This window comes from Phoca vitulina, unplaced genomic scaffold (genome assembly GCF_004348235.1).
Source record: "Phoca vitulina isolate PV1807 unplaced genomic scaffold, GSC_HSeal_1.0 scaffold81, whole genome shotgun sequence".
Lineage (NCBI taxonomy): Eukaryota > Metazoa > Chordata > Mammalia > Carnivora > Phocidae > Phoca > Phoca vitulina.
In genome coordinates, this window is record NW_022589784.1 from 2,389,837 (window position 1) to 2,403,657 (window position 13,821).

Genomic DNA, 13,821 nt, shown 5'->3' on the forward strand with positions numbered 1-13,821 from the left:
TGGTATGCACCATCCAGGACTGTGGAGACCATCAGGGAGATTAATTAATGCACATAAATAACAGTCATCGTCATTTTCATGTAATACGACAAAGGCAAAACAGAACCGCCTCCTCCCAAATCAGAAAAGCGAACTCCCAGACATCACTCCTACTGGATTCGGGCGTCGACAGCATTTGTTGAGCACCTGCTGTATGCTGCACACTGTGTAGGTCCTGGAGGCCCCACAGGAAACAAAATGCACAAAATTCCCGGTGGGGGCTTCCAGCACGGCGCCCCGCCCCCAGCCCCGCCTTCTCTCCGCCCCCCTCTTTCCTGAGCCTACCAGAGTGAGGTGGAGGTGGGGGTGATCTACATATTCATGAGCTCACCAGCCAGTCCACAGCCGGAACTCGGGCCAGTCTTTAGAGCCTTAGTGAGTGACGTACTAAGTAATCCTTAAAGGGACAGTAACGGCCTATAGAGAAAGGGAGTCCGGAACTTAAGAGTGACACATACCTGCCTCTCTTTGGAGGTCTATACAATGCAGGATAGGGTGTGCCAGGCATAGAAACCGGCTCAGACCAATGGCAGCGAAGGAGCTTTGCCATCCTGGGTGAAGTCCAGGGACAGGTTTTGAGCGCTCAGTCCCTAGCAAGCACTTCACTCCAGCACCGGGTTTGCCGCGTTGCAGCTAGAACTTCAGCACCGGGGGTCGTGGACAGATCCAGGGCCTAGACGGAGGGTCCTGTGCCGGTGGGGGACGGTGTGGAGGGCGTTCTGGGGACAAGATCCAGAAAGAACCCCAGGCCCTCAGCCAGCCCAACAGGAACAAGGGCCTACTCTTTCCCTGCCTGTCTGCCCCCCATTAAAGCCTCAAATGAGCCCAGCTCCTGATCCAAGAATCCACCTGACATCGCCAAGCGGACGTTCCTCAGGACGAAACTGTGCCTGGTCCGGAATCCCGCTCCTCCACGTCGTCCCCATCTCAGCACACGGCAGTGCCATCCTTCCAGGGGCTGGGGCCAAATATCTCTCATGTTATCTTTGACTTCTTTCCGGCTTGCTCTCTCCACATCCAATCTATAAGCTAGTCCTGTCACCGCTGCTTTCAAAATTCTACACCAACCTGTCCACTTCTCTCCCCTTCTCTGCCTCCACTTGGTCCAGCCCCCATCATCTCCCGCCTGGACTAGCGCAGTCCCCTCCGCCCCAGACCCTGCTAATGCCCTTGCCCCCCACCCCCAGTCCGTCCTTCCCACGGCGGCCACCAGAGAGCGCCCGTGAGCACCTGAGTCCGATCCCGCCCTCCTCTGCCCACAGCCCTCCAGGGCTCCCACTTCCCCGGGGTAATAGTCCTCCCTGAGGCCCCCAAGACCCTGCAGGACCTGCCCCTGTCCCCTCCCATCCTCCTTCTCTCCCCCTCACTCACTCTGTTCCAGCCCCACGGGCCTTCTCATTGTTTCTCCAACACTCCAGGTAGGTCCTGCCCCAGGACCTTTGCATAGGCTGTGTCCTCTACCTGGAACCCTCTTCCTCCAGATACCTGCCTGCAAATTATTCTCACCTTGTTTCCACACACAGGGGTAGCCTTGGGGGAGTGAAGGTGGGAGAAGTTAGCAGGGGGCTGACTAAAGGTGTCACAGTCTCTGGAGACCCAGTGATGATGTTGGTCTTTACCTTGAAGGCAGTAAGGAGCCATAGGAAGATTTTACCTGAGGGAGAGGTGAGGCATGCACATCTGCGTTTTTAAGTCTTTCCCTGGCTACTGTGTGGAGAACACAGTGCAGGGAGAGCTAAGTAAAAAGAGGAGGCTCATGCTGACTTCCAAGCAAGAAATGGTGTGGCTTAGATGAGGCTAGAGCTTCCCAGAATTCCCCTCACCAGAATTTGTCACCTTTGTCATTTGAATATGAATATATAGGGGCGCCTGGCTGGCAAAGTCGGTTGGGCCTCCGATTCTTGGTTTCAGCTCGGGTGGTGATCTCATGGTCATGGGATCGAGTCCTGTGTTGGGCTGCATGCTCAGCAGGGAGTCTGCTTGAGGATTCTCTCCCTCTGCCCCTCCCCCCCACTTATGGGCACAGGCACACACTCTCTCAAATAAATAAATAAATCCTTTTAAAAATAAAAAATATGAGGGCACCTGGGTGGCTCAGATGGTTAAGCTAACTGCCTTCGGCTCAGGTCATGATCCCAGGGTCCTGGGATTGAGTCCCTCATCAAGCTCCCTGCTCGGAAGGGGGTCTGCTTCTTCCTCTCCCTCTGCTGCTCCCCCTGCTTGTGCTCTTTCGCTCTCTGTGTCAAATAAATAAAATCTTTAAAAAAAAATAAAATAATAAAAATAATAAAAAATATAAATATAAATATAATTATTTTAACATATGTATTAATATTTAATTTATATACTAATATAATTGGTTGTGTATTAATATTTAATGATATGTTAATATATATATTAATCTAATGTTCATACTGTGAACTCCCAGCATACTGTGAGCTCCCTGAGGGCAGGATTGGGGTCTGCCTTAGTCTTGCTATGTTCCCCAGGGCTCAGTACCAGATCTAGCATACAGCAGGTGCTCAATAGAAGTCTGATGAATCAATATATGAATATCTCATGCCCAAAGCCCTGGCTAGGAGGCATCTGACATCGCATTGGCTCTCACAGCAAAGTTGCAAAGAAAACATCATCGGACCCATTTTACAGATGGGGAAATTAAGACTCAAGGAAGGGAAGGGGTTTGCCTAAGCAAATGCAGGCAGACACAAATGAGTCTTCTGGTGGTCTTGGAAGGTCTCATTCCACAGAAGGTGGCATTTGGGTGGGGCCTGGAAAGGTGAGGGTGAGGGTCAAGGGCTGGAACAAGGGCCCTGGCTACAGGAAGGCATGAGCAACGGTTAAGCCATGTGGTTGCAAAGGATGAAATCAGCAGGCAACCCTACGGGAAGATCATGTGGGGCTGAGAGTCAGGGAAGACATCCTGAGCTAAGAAGTCTGTCCCATGCAGAGAAGAGCGCTGTGCACTGCTGATTTCATGGATACACCTCCCCTTGGATCACACCATTCCTTGAGTGCCATAACCACAAGAGTATGGCAAAGATGATGGTGTCACTCCCATGGTTAGGTTACTTTCCTCCCTCTTGTGTTTTTTCCTCCAATTGTGGTAAAATGCAGGTAAAATAAAATTTATCATTTTAGCCATTTTTAGGCATACAGCTTAATGGCACTAAGCACAATCACACAACCTATAATATAAGCATTTTGCGCTATAATTTTTCACCTAAGTCATGTTTTAGCTGCATCTCATAAATTTTGATATGCAGTATTTTCATTTTCATTGAATTAGAAGTATTCTCTCATGTTTTATGCTTTCCTCTTTGACCTGGGTTATTAAGAAGTTGGTTGTTTAATTTCCAAATATTTGGAAATTTTTTTCATATATCTCTTTGATATTGATATATAGTTTAATTTTGTTATGGTCAAAGAACATAATTTGGGTGACTTGAATTCTCTTAAATTTATTAAGTTTCTTTTCACGGCCTGTGGTCTCTCATAGGGGGATACAGTCCCCCTATGAGGGGGGATATGAATATGAATATGAATATGAATATAAAAGAATATGGTCTCCCATGGGGAATGTTCCATGTGAACTTGAAAAGTTGTTGGATGGTGTGTTCTGTACATGTCATTTCAAGCTGGTGGACAGTGTTATCGAGCTCTTCCAGAGTCTTGCAGACCTCCCGTCTCCTCTTCCCATCAATTGCTAAGGGAATGGTGTGGAGGTCTCCAAATATAATTGTAGATTTGCCAATTTCTCCTTTAAGGTCTATCTGTTTTGATTTCTTATATTTTAACTGTTTGTTCTTAGATGGTTTGCTGATTGTATGTGCTTAGCTGCACACACATTCCAGATCAGACAACTGAGCCCATCATCAGCATATGCACCTTGCCACAGTGTCTGCTTTGTCTGCTTTTAATGTAGTGGAGTGGTCCAGCATATTTTAACTTAGTGTTCTCTTGTACATTTTCTCCATCCTTTATCTGTCTTTATATTTAAAGTGGATGTCTTGCTAATCATGAATTTTTTCAGCATTTGTTTGCTGAAAACCCTTCCTTTCTCCCTCATTTTCAAGTGATACTTTCATTGGGTATAAAATTCTGGATTGACAGTCTTTTCCCATCCACAAGATATCCCTCCATTGTCTTCTTGCCTGTACACTTCCAGATGAGAAGTCTGCGGTTATTCTTAATGTCGGTCCTCTGTACATAACACATCTCTTTGTCCTCAGCCCCTTTCAAAATTTTTCTCTGTATCTTTAATTCTATGCATTTTGAATATGACATATCCGAGTATGTGTTGGAGGGATATTTATTCTATTTGGTATTTTCTAAGCTTTGGGATCTATGATATAATGTCTTTAATTTTTGAAAATTATTGGCCATTCTCTCGTAAGATATTCTTCTGCCTCTTTTTCTTCTTCTGGGATTCCAATGACACATGTGCTAGATCATTTGATCCTGTCCCACAGCCCTTGGATGCTCCTAACCTGTCTGTGACACCTCTTTAATATTTGGTTATCTTTTTAACAAAGACAGAGCAGGCTTTAGGCTTGATCTCTGGTCAGAGGTGGATAAGATTGAGGTGTCTAGTGCATTTATCTTTACAGCTGACCTTGACTCGTGGCAGCCTGAGTAGTGAGTTATACTTTTCTCTTTAAATACATCTCAGTCTTGGGGTGCCTGGGTGGCTCAGTCGTTAAGCGTCTGCCTTTGGCTCAGGTCATGATCTAAGGGTCCTGGGATCGAGTCCCACATTGGCTCCCTGCTCATCAGGGAGCCTGCTTCTCCCTCTCCCACTCCCCCGGCTTGTGTTCCCTCTCTCTCTGTCAAATAAATAAATAAAGTCTTTAAAAATTAATAAATAAATACATCTCAGTCTTTTTATATGGATAGTTTAATCGAAAGAAAAATGTCTGGTAATATATGGACAAAATGGAGAGGCTGAGTGACAGAAGGTTGAATGGGGCTTCCCTAATCTAGCCTGCTCATTTGGCAGCTGGGGAAACTGAGGCACAGAGTGGGCAAAGATTTGTGGACCTGGGCCCTCTGCCCTTGGTACTGGAGGATAGGATGTGGGGGGACTCACAGAGATCCGGGCCCTGGCCCAGCTCAGCTGTGGCTGAGGCTTTGGGCTGGTCCTCAGGGGTCTCAGTTTCCCTGAGTGGAAACTGTAGCTGACCAGCCAGGCCCCTGGGGCCGGGAGTGTACGGTGTGTGACCCCGCAGTCCCACAGCCTGCCCCGTCAGATGGGGTGTGGCTGGTCTCCCGGCCTTTCTTGGTCTGTCTTTGTGTTCATGTCTTTCTCTGTTTCAGTTTGTCTTTCTCTCTCCTTGTCTCTGTCTCTCCCTGTCCCCCACCTCTCCCTCTGTCTCTCCGTCTCTGTCTCTGTCTCTCCCTCCCTGCTTGTTTGAAGACTGCCTCCCACATCTGCCTTCCGCCAAGGCCCGGGCTCTGACCCGCCGTCTGAATGCCTTACTCCAACCGCACATCTGTGGGGTGATTGTCTCCTACAACCACAAGGTACTGAGGCAAATTATAGTTACGGGCGGGGGCCTCCATGTGGGCGAACCGCGTCCGCTGGGCTGGGCTGCGCTGGGTGAGGCAGCTGGGGCTGAGGCGTGGCCTCGTTCAGGCCCTGAGAGCCGGTGCCCGGCCCTTGTCCCTCCCCACCCCTCTTGCCAGACCTGCATCTTTTGTGGCAAGATGAAAATGCCTTTTGTGAAAGTCAGCAGGAAATGCCATTGTTGGCAAAACCCTGGCCCATTATTTATTCACTCCTTCATCCATTCAACAAATATATTACTGAGCGTCCACTCTGTGCCAGGCGCTGTTCCAGACACTGGGGCCAAAGTAGTGAATAAGACGGATGAAAGTCTTTGCCCTCCTGGAGCTGACACTCTGCCAGGAGACGCAGACAAGAAATAAATAATCGTGATAAAGAACAACAAAGGCGGGAGGGGAGCAATTTTAAACGGGAGGGGGTCAGAGGGAGCCTCCCTCTGGAGGGGACATCTGAGCTGAGACCTGAAGGAGGTGAGGGAAGTCAGGGGGTGGAAACGCGGCCCTCCCACATCTCAGGGGTGAGTTCTACCTACCGTGTGTCCCTAGGCTCCTGACCGGACTTCTCTGAGCCTCAGTTTCCCCATCTGTAAAAGAGAAACAATTGAAGTACTGACCTCCCGCGGCTCTTGGAAGCTTGGGTGTGATCGCGCACCTGGTGCATAGTAAATGGTCAGTAAACGTCTCCTGTTACGTTGAGTAACTGGGTCTAATCCACATGCTCGCCCTTTGCCAGCAATTGCAAGCCCACTACACTCACAGCCCTGTGCTGCTTGATGTGGGAGTCCCCATGAGGGTTCAGCTCCTGGTCCTGTCTTCTGTGGGCCCCCAAGCTGGGCACAGATATTCTCAGTCCTGTGCTTGGGGCTGGGGCCTGGGACCCGTGGGTCACATGGGTGTCTTCTTGTCGAGGAAAATGTGGCTGGTAATCCAGGCCTCTCAGGGTGGGAGTTAAGAGTGTGACCCAGACTGTGGGTGGGGCAGGGCTATCTCTCTAATTCTCTCACTGACTCTCACTCTCTCTGTCTCTCCATCTCTGTCTCTCCCTTTGTCTCTGTATCTCTGTTTCTCTTTGTCTCTCTCTAACTCTCTCTTACCCTTAGGGGGAGGTGGGGAATGTCGGGCTGGGTTTTGAAGGATGCATGAGTCCCCAGGTGATAAAAGAATGAAGGATGTGCCAGGCAGAGGGAATGCAGGGAAGCCAGGCCCAGTCCCCGGGGCCTTAAGTGGGGGACACTGGGAACCATGGAGGGTTGCAGGCAGGTGAGAGAACCAGTCAGAGCCCCATTTGAGGAAGAATGGTCCAGGTCGTTGGGGGACAGAGCAGAGAGGGTAAGCCTCGGCAGCCACGTTCCCCCCTGTGCCGCCCTGCGCGCCCAGCCCCTGCAGCTCCACAAACCTTGCCCTCTCTGCCAGCTCCTACTCAGCCAACTGCAAGGCCAGGTGGAAACCCAAAGCCAAATGCTTTCCAGCCAGATGCCCTCCCGGCCATTTCAGAGCACGTGGGCAGCCCTCACCGGGCAGTCCTTCCTGCTTCCGGCCCTCCTACTACCAGCGGGGGGCCAGGACAACTGACCCACACAGATCAGGGACCCTCTCATTGAGATTGAGCATACACTCGGCGCTCCATAAATGCACAGCAATGATTAGATTATGAAATGAAAAGAATCTCCCGGGCTTACCTCTTCTCAGAGGTTGGGAGAAGGAAGGAAAAACGGGAAATAAAATGACAGTAACAGCCCCTTCTATGGGCTTCGGTGTTTGGTCTCCGCCCCAACCCCCCCGCCCGCATCCTCAGCGATTCTCTGCCCTTTTCCAGACAGGGAGCCTGGAGCCCAGAGACGGACAGCCACTTGTCCGAGAACACCACAGCCGGAGATCGGCACCCATCTCCTCCTCCCCAGATCCAGGGCCTTGCGTCCCACCCTCTTCCCACACTTCGCATCCAACCTCTCCAAACTTACCCTCCGCCGGCCCACCGCTTCAGGCCTCGGGCCTGTTCCCAGGGCGACTGGGATGGGGCGGTGGGTGGGTGGGAGGTGGGTCGGCCTAGGGCCGCAGGACCCCAACTCCCTCTGGTCCCAGGCGCCCCTCCCCGATGGAGCCGACGGGGAGGCAGAGAGGCGGGGGGCCGCCGGGACAAGCCACACTCCTTCCGGGGGTGGGCGGGGGGATATTCCCAATCAGAGCCTCATTCACAAATCCACGCTCGGGCTGGTCGCCGCCGCACGCGCGCGCACACACACGCGCGCACGGCCTGCGACGGCCTCCTGGGGCTGTGGGTGGCCCCTCGGCGGGGATGGCCCGGCGTGTCTCAGATTAGCGCATCCGCACCCCTCCCGCCCTGCCCGGCGCTCCCCGCAGCCCGCGCGCCCCAGCTGAGCCGCCGCACCCTCTTCGACGCCCCCCAGGAGGGCCCTGCGGGGGCCATGGGAGCCGGCTCCCCGGACCCGCACCCCCGGCGGCCCGCCCGGCCCGCGCTGCGCTCCGAGTGAGGCGCCCCGGCCGCCAGCGCCCCCGGCCGAGCATGGAGGTGCCCGGGCCCCCCGTGTCCAGCAAGCCGGGAGAGACCTCGGTCAAATGGCAGCTCTGCTACGACGTGACCGCCAAGATGTGGTGGATGGTGAGTGGGGCGCCCGGCGGCCGGCGGGCGGGGGCGGCCAGGGGCCGGGGGCGCGCTCTGGCCTCTCGGACTCAGGGACCCCTGGGCACTGGGGCCGGGGGGGGGGGCGGGCGGAGCTGCGGCCGTGCCATCCTTCCGCGGCCCTTTGCAGAATGGGGAGAGGTGGTCACGAGTGGGGAAACCGAGGCCAGACGACGGAGAGGACAGCACGCCCGAGCCTCCCACCTGGAAGCGGGTCGGAGGCTGCCCGGAAGGAGCCCGTGTCGTGGCCCCGGAGGGCACCGCAGGCGGCGTCCTCTTGGCGGGTCGGCAGGGACTTAGCCGGGCCAGAGACCTTGCGATGGCCTGGCCGCGAATCCCGTCGCCCGCGGAGGGCCTGTGGCGGGCAGTTCTGAGCACAGGGAGGGCTGGGGGGCTGGGGGGCTGGCGACCCCCCCCCCACATGAGCTGGCCAGGGCTCTTCCCGTTTTTGTTGCCCCCTGACCCCAGGGAGGGAGTGGATGCCCTGAAGCCTCCACCCTTAAGACTGAGTACCCTTCCAGAAGCTTCCAGGGTGTGTGACCAAGGTCCCTGAGCTAAGATCCAGCAGATGGGGCAGGGTGGGTGGCGGAGGCTCGGGCTGGAAGCGTCTGAGGCTCCCACTGGAGGCCAACACTCCATTGTCTGCCCCACTGTGACCCATCCCTGCATCCCTCCAGAGCTGGCCTGTCACCCATAGCCAGACTCTGAACGCTTCCCTCAACAAACAGTTCAAGATCATCCAGACCCGGGTTTGGACCTGGGCATGCTATGTGACCTTGGGTCGGTGGCTGACCCTCTCTGGCCCGCAGGTTCTCCCACTGGGAAAATGGCTTGGGGCCTGGATGTCTCAGGCCCCTCTGCCAGAGCTCTGCTGGCCCCTGAGGAGGTCGGGCGTGGGGGTGGGGATGGTACCTCATAAACTGCCGCGACCCCCGGGACCTGCTGCCCCTCAGGTTCATCTGACTTGGGTGGGTTGGGGGAGTGGGAGCTGTTTCCTCAATGTCAGAGTGTCGCCATCTTGGGATCCACGAGGACAGATTTTCCCCACGTTTCTGGGGAGGTTCATACGTGGGTTTCATGTTTCATTCCTCATTCGGCCAACATTTACCGAACACCTACTGTGTCTCCAGCCCTGTTCGCCTGCTGGGGACACGGCAGTGACTCGGAGAAAGATCCCTGTCCTCTTGGGGCTGATCTTCCACTGGGGGAGACAGAAAATAAAAATATCAGGGCACAAAGTAAGACAACCATGAATGTGGAGAGGGTTGTAAGGATCTAGAGGCTTTGAATAAGACTGGGCAATCTAGGAGAGCTTCACTGAGGAGGTGACATCTGATCTGAGACCTGATGAGGTCTGAATGAGACAGAATTCATTAGAAGAGAAGGGGGAACAGCGTTCCAGGTAGCAGGAACAGCCCATGCAAAGGCCCTGGGGCAGCACCGGCCCTGGCCTGTTGGAGGAACAGCGAGGAGGCCCATGTGGCTAGAGCAGCGTGAACGAGCGGGAGAGAAGAAGGAGGGGAGGGCAGGTTGTGCAGGGCCGTGGGGGCCGCGGGGAGGACTTGGGCTTCCACCCCGGGGAGCTGGGTGCCCTGGAGGGCTGTGTGGGCAGAGGAGGCCTGTTTTACATTTTTTAAAGCTCCCTTGGGCTTCTGTGGGGAGAAGGGATCGTCCAGGGCTGACGTGGCAGCCAGAGGGGGAGCCTAGGGCGGCATCCAGGCCAGTGATGATGGGGGCCTGGGGGTGGGAGGAAGAATGGCGGGAACTTGACAATTAACTTGAAAACTCAGATAATGGAGTGACTTGCTCAAAGTCCCACAGCAAGTGGAGGGCAGAGCCGGGAGGGGGAGAAGAGGCGTGTGGCTAGAGACCAGAGGGGAGGGTATCGAATCCCCATTGCCCATCTCCAGGGTCCGGGGAAAGTCATGCAGAATTGGCAGTATGAGACACATTTCTGTGCAAACTTGAGGTCTTATCAATAGAGGTAGGAGACCCAATACAGGGGAGGTTTGGACCCAGTAGTAAGCCAGGGCAGGTATCAAACTGGGGCATATCCTGAAGAGGAAGAGGTGCGGGCTCATAGGCCTACAGGGAAAGACTGAGAGAGTCAGGGCTTCAGCCCAAAACCCAAGACAACCGGGCAAATTCCGTGAAATTCGCCATGTTCTCCCTGATCTTCCTCTGGGCTCAGCCCCAAGCTGGGTCATCTGGGACCCCCCAAATGAGGTCAGCCCCAGCCCCACCCACGAGCAGCCCCCAAACAGAAGAGCTGGGACAGCCAGACCCCAGATGGGTCTGAGATCTGCAGGCCGGGCCGCCCTTGGGCACAGGAAGCCGAGGAGGGCCGGTGAGAGGGTCTGCGCGGCCCTGGAGGGCAGAGCTTGGCATCTGCAGACCTCAGCTCCACTTCGGTAAAGACTTTCTCCTACCTGGGTGAAAGGTAATGAGGCATCCCAGACAGGAGGCAACCAAGCCCCAACTGGTGGGAATTCCATCCTCTGAAGCAGAGTGGACCAGACGGTTCTGAAGAGGTCCCTTTATGCTCAGAACATCAGAGCCCCCAACGTGGCTGAGGGGCGCCAGGCAGCATTCAAAATGTGGGACTGGAGGGTAGAGGGATTCCAGCCTCAGCCCCCAAGTCCCAGGGAGCCTCAACGTCTCCGTAGCCAGAAGAGGCCCGGTGCCCAGGCTCCAGAGATGCTCGGGGCCCTAGGAAATGTTTTCATTTTAACTTGTGCAATCAGAGGAAAACAGTAAATATGATAACAACGACTATATAGTCATGGATCCGGCCTCGGTACATAACAGTCATCTTTAATCATTTGATTTCCATGGAGGACTCAGAAGTGTGTCAGGCCCTCAAAGTCCTCACGAAGCCAAGTTCATCACGTCTCTGCGCATTTGGTCCAAGACCAATCCATGCCATCTCCCTGCCTCCGTGTCCTCTTCTGCAAAACGGGGCGGGCTGTGAAGAGCAGAGCCTCCTCCCGACAGAGTTCCGCAGGACATCCGGTCAGCTGATGGCCCGGGAGGTATCTTGCAAACTGTGAAGGGCTGTGCCCAGGGCCGGATCCTGGTGATACGCACGCAGCTACAGCAGGGGAGATTGCGGTCAGATTCCAAGAAGACTTCTAGAGCCTAGCTGCCCTTTCAGTGAGTGCGCGTTCCGGCCGCGGTGCACCAGGACCCCCCAGCCCCCCCCCCCCCCCGGCCTGGGCTCTCAGTCCAGCACAGGAAACAGTAAGAGAGAAAAGGAATAAATGCATGAGACTATTTCAATGGGGAGGAGGGCTGTAGGACTTCGGAAGAGGGTAACAGAAGCCAGGTGGGCAGGGCAGGCCTCTCTGAGGAGGCGACATTGCAGTCTGAGTGATCTCAATGGACCAGAGGTCTGGGGGCCCAGAGTTCAGCACGTGCAAAGGCCCAGGGGCAGGACCGAGTCTGGTGTGTTGGGGGGTGGAGATGGCGAGGAGGCCCGTGTGGCTGGAGCAGAGTGAAGAGGGGAGGGCAAGGAGGGGTTGGGGTAGGTCGTGCAGGCCTTGTGGGCCTGGCGGAGTGGGGGGCGGGGAGGCTGGGCTTTATTCAAAGGGCACTTGGGAGCCCTGGGAGGGCTCTAAGCAGGGGAGGGCCTCCCCCATTTGCCCGTCTGTGGCCACCTCCCCCGCCGTGTGCCCGGCACTGGGGTGGGGGGTCGGGGGGTGCACAGCCTGCCCGGCCACCGCCCACTCTGCCCACATCTGAGGCGCCGAGGAGCCGGACAGTCTGCTACAAACCACGGAATGTTTCCCGGAGCGCCGGGGCCGGGAATGTCGGCGGCGGGGGGGGGGGGGGGGGGGGGGGGGGGGGGGGAGGGGGAGGGGGCGGGACCGGGGGGGGGGGGCGGATCCCGGCATCGCCGGGCGCCGATGGTGAAGCTGTCGTCCACGACTGGGTACCACGATGCCCCTCGCTTTATAGATGGGGAAACTGAGGCACAGAGCCATGAAGAGACTCGTCCCCAGAGCTGAGGAGAGGCAGCGGTGGGACTTGAACCCAGACTACCGGGCTGCAGAGCCGGGGCTCCCCGGCCAGCCCCCAGTGGACGAGTCAGGGCGGGAGTGAGCGGACTGTGCGAGGGAGCGAAGGCAGCAGCCACCAGCTAGCCTGGCCCCCAGTTCAGCCCAACACGAAGCTGAAAGCTGGGGGCACCCATCAGCCCCCATCCGCCAGCTCCCAGCACTTCTCCTACCATCTGGAAGTCCTTCCTCGGATGCCACCTGGGATCCCCTTGCTCCTTTCTTCTCCGGGGCAGACAAACGCAGCGTTGAGACTCTCCCCTGGGCGCACTTGTGCCTGCCCCTCCCGGACAGGGATAGAGCTGGGGTGCCGCTCATTCTAGAAGTCATCAGAGAAGGGAAAGCCGCAGCCCAGAGAGGGTCAGCACCTTCCCCAAGGTCACAGAGCAACCCGTTGTAAACTTGCAGCCCTGAACGGAGACCTCAAGATAACAGCCCGTCCGGAGCACGGCTGGCTGAGCCTCCCACCTACCATCTCATTCAATCCTCCCAACAAGCCTATGAAGAAGGAACTGCTGTGATCACCATCTTATGGGTGGGGAAACTGAGGCCCGGAGCGGGGCAGTCACTGTATGGGGCTGAGGAAAGTGACCAGGGTGCCGTGGTGGTTCGGAGCGAGCAGAGAGGTCAGCGTCTGGCTCTGCCCCCTGAGAATGGATGATCTGGGAGGCTGCACTGCCGGGTGGTGTGTGCTGCGCCCCAGCCCCACGCTATGTGCTCGTGAGCTAGTGACATGGTGCTTTTGTTCACCTTTGCACTTGGTGGCCTTGCAAGCCTCCAAGGGCCTGAAGGGCAGAGCAAAGGCAGGTCCTTTGAGACAAACTCACGGAGCAGGGAAGTGGCCCCTGGTCAGGGGGTCCCTGGAGAAGGTGGCACTGGGGGCTGGCCTGGAAGGAAGCTAAGGCTTTCAACACAAAGAGATTGCAGGCAGGGCATTCCTGGCAAAAGGAACCACTCAGACAAAGGTGTGGTGGTGGGAATGTGGTGGCCATGACAGAGCTTAGTAGGGAGAAGGTGAGGTAGGGGTGGGAGGTGAGACCATGCGGACCTCAAATGCTGAGTTGTGGAGCAGGGGCTTTCTTTCCAGGGCAGTAGGGAGCCATGGCAGGTGTTTGAGCAGGGAGCAACATGGCCAGATCTAAGGCAGGTGTGGGGTTTGAAATGGGAACCAGGAGAGGATGGGAGCCATGATCTGGATGGGAGAAAGGAAGACCTGAGCCAAGACCAGGACCATGGAATGGAAAGGGGAGAGACCCCAGGGTGGAGGGACCCCAGGTGGGAGAATGCACGGAACTTGGGAACCAACAGTCCATGGGGAGTGACAGGGAGGGAAGAGGCAAGGTCAATGCTCAGATTCCTACCCCAGGGATGGGGAGCAATGGTGGAATTGTCCATGAGATGGGGACACTAGGTTTGAAGAGGTCTAGGGACCCTGGGGGATCCTGGGGGGGTATGTTGAGTAAGGTGTGGAGAAGTCTCCTGAGGCTTCAAACAGTGCCTGGTCCATCTTTTGTGATCAAT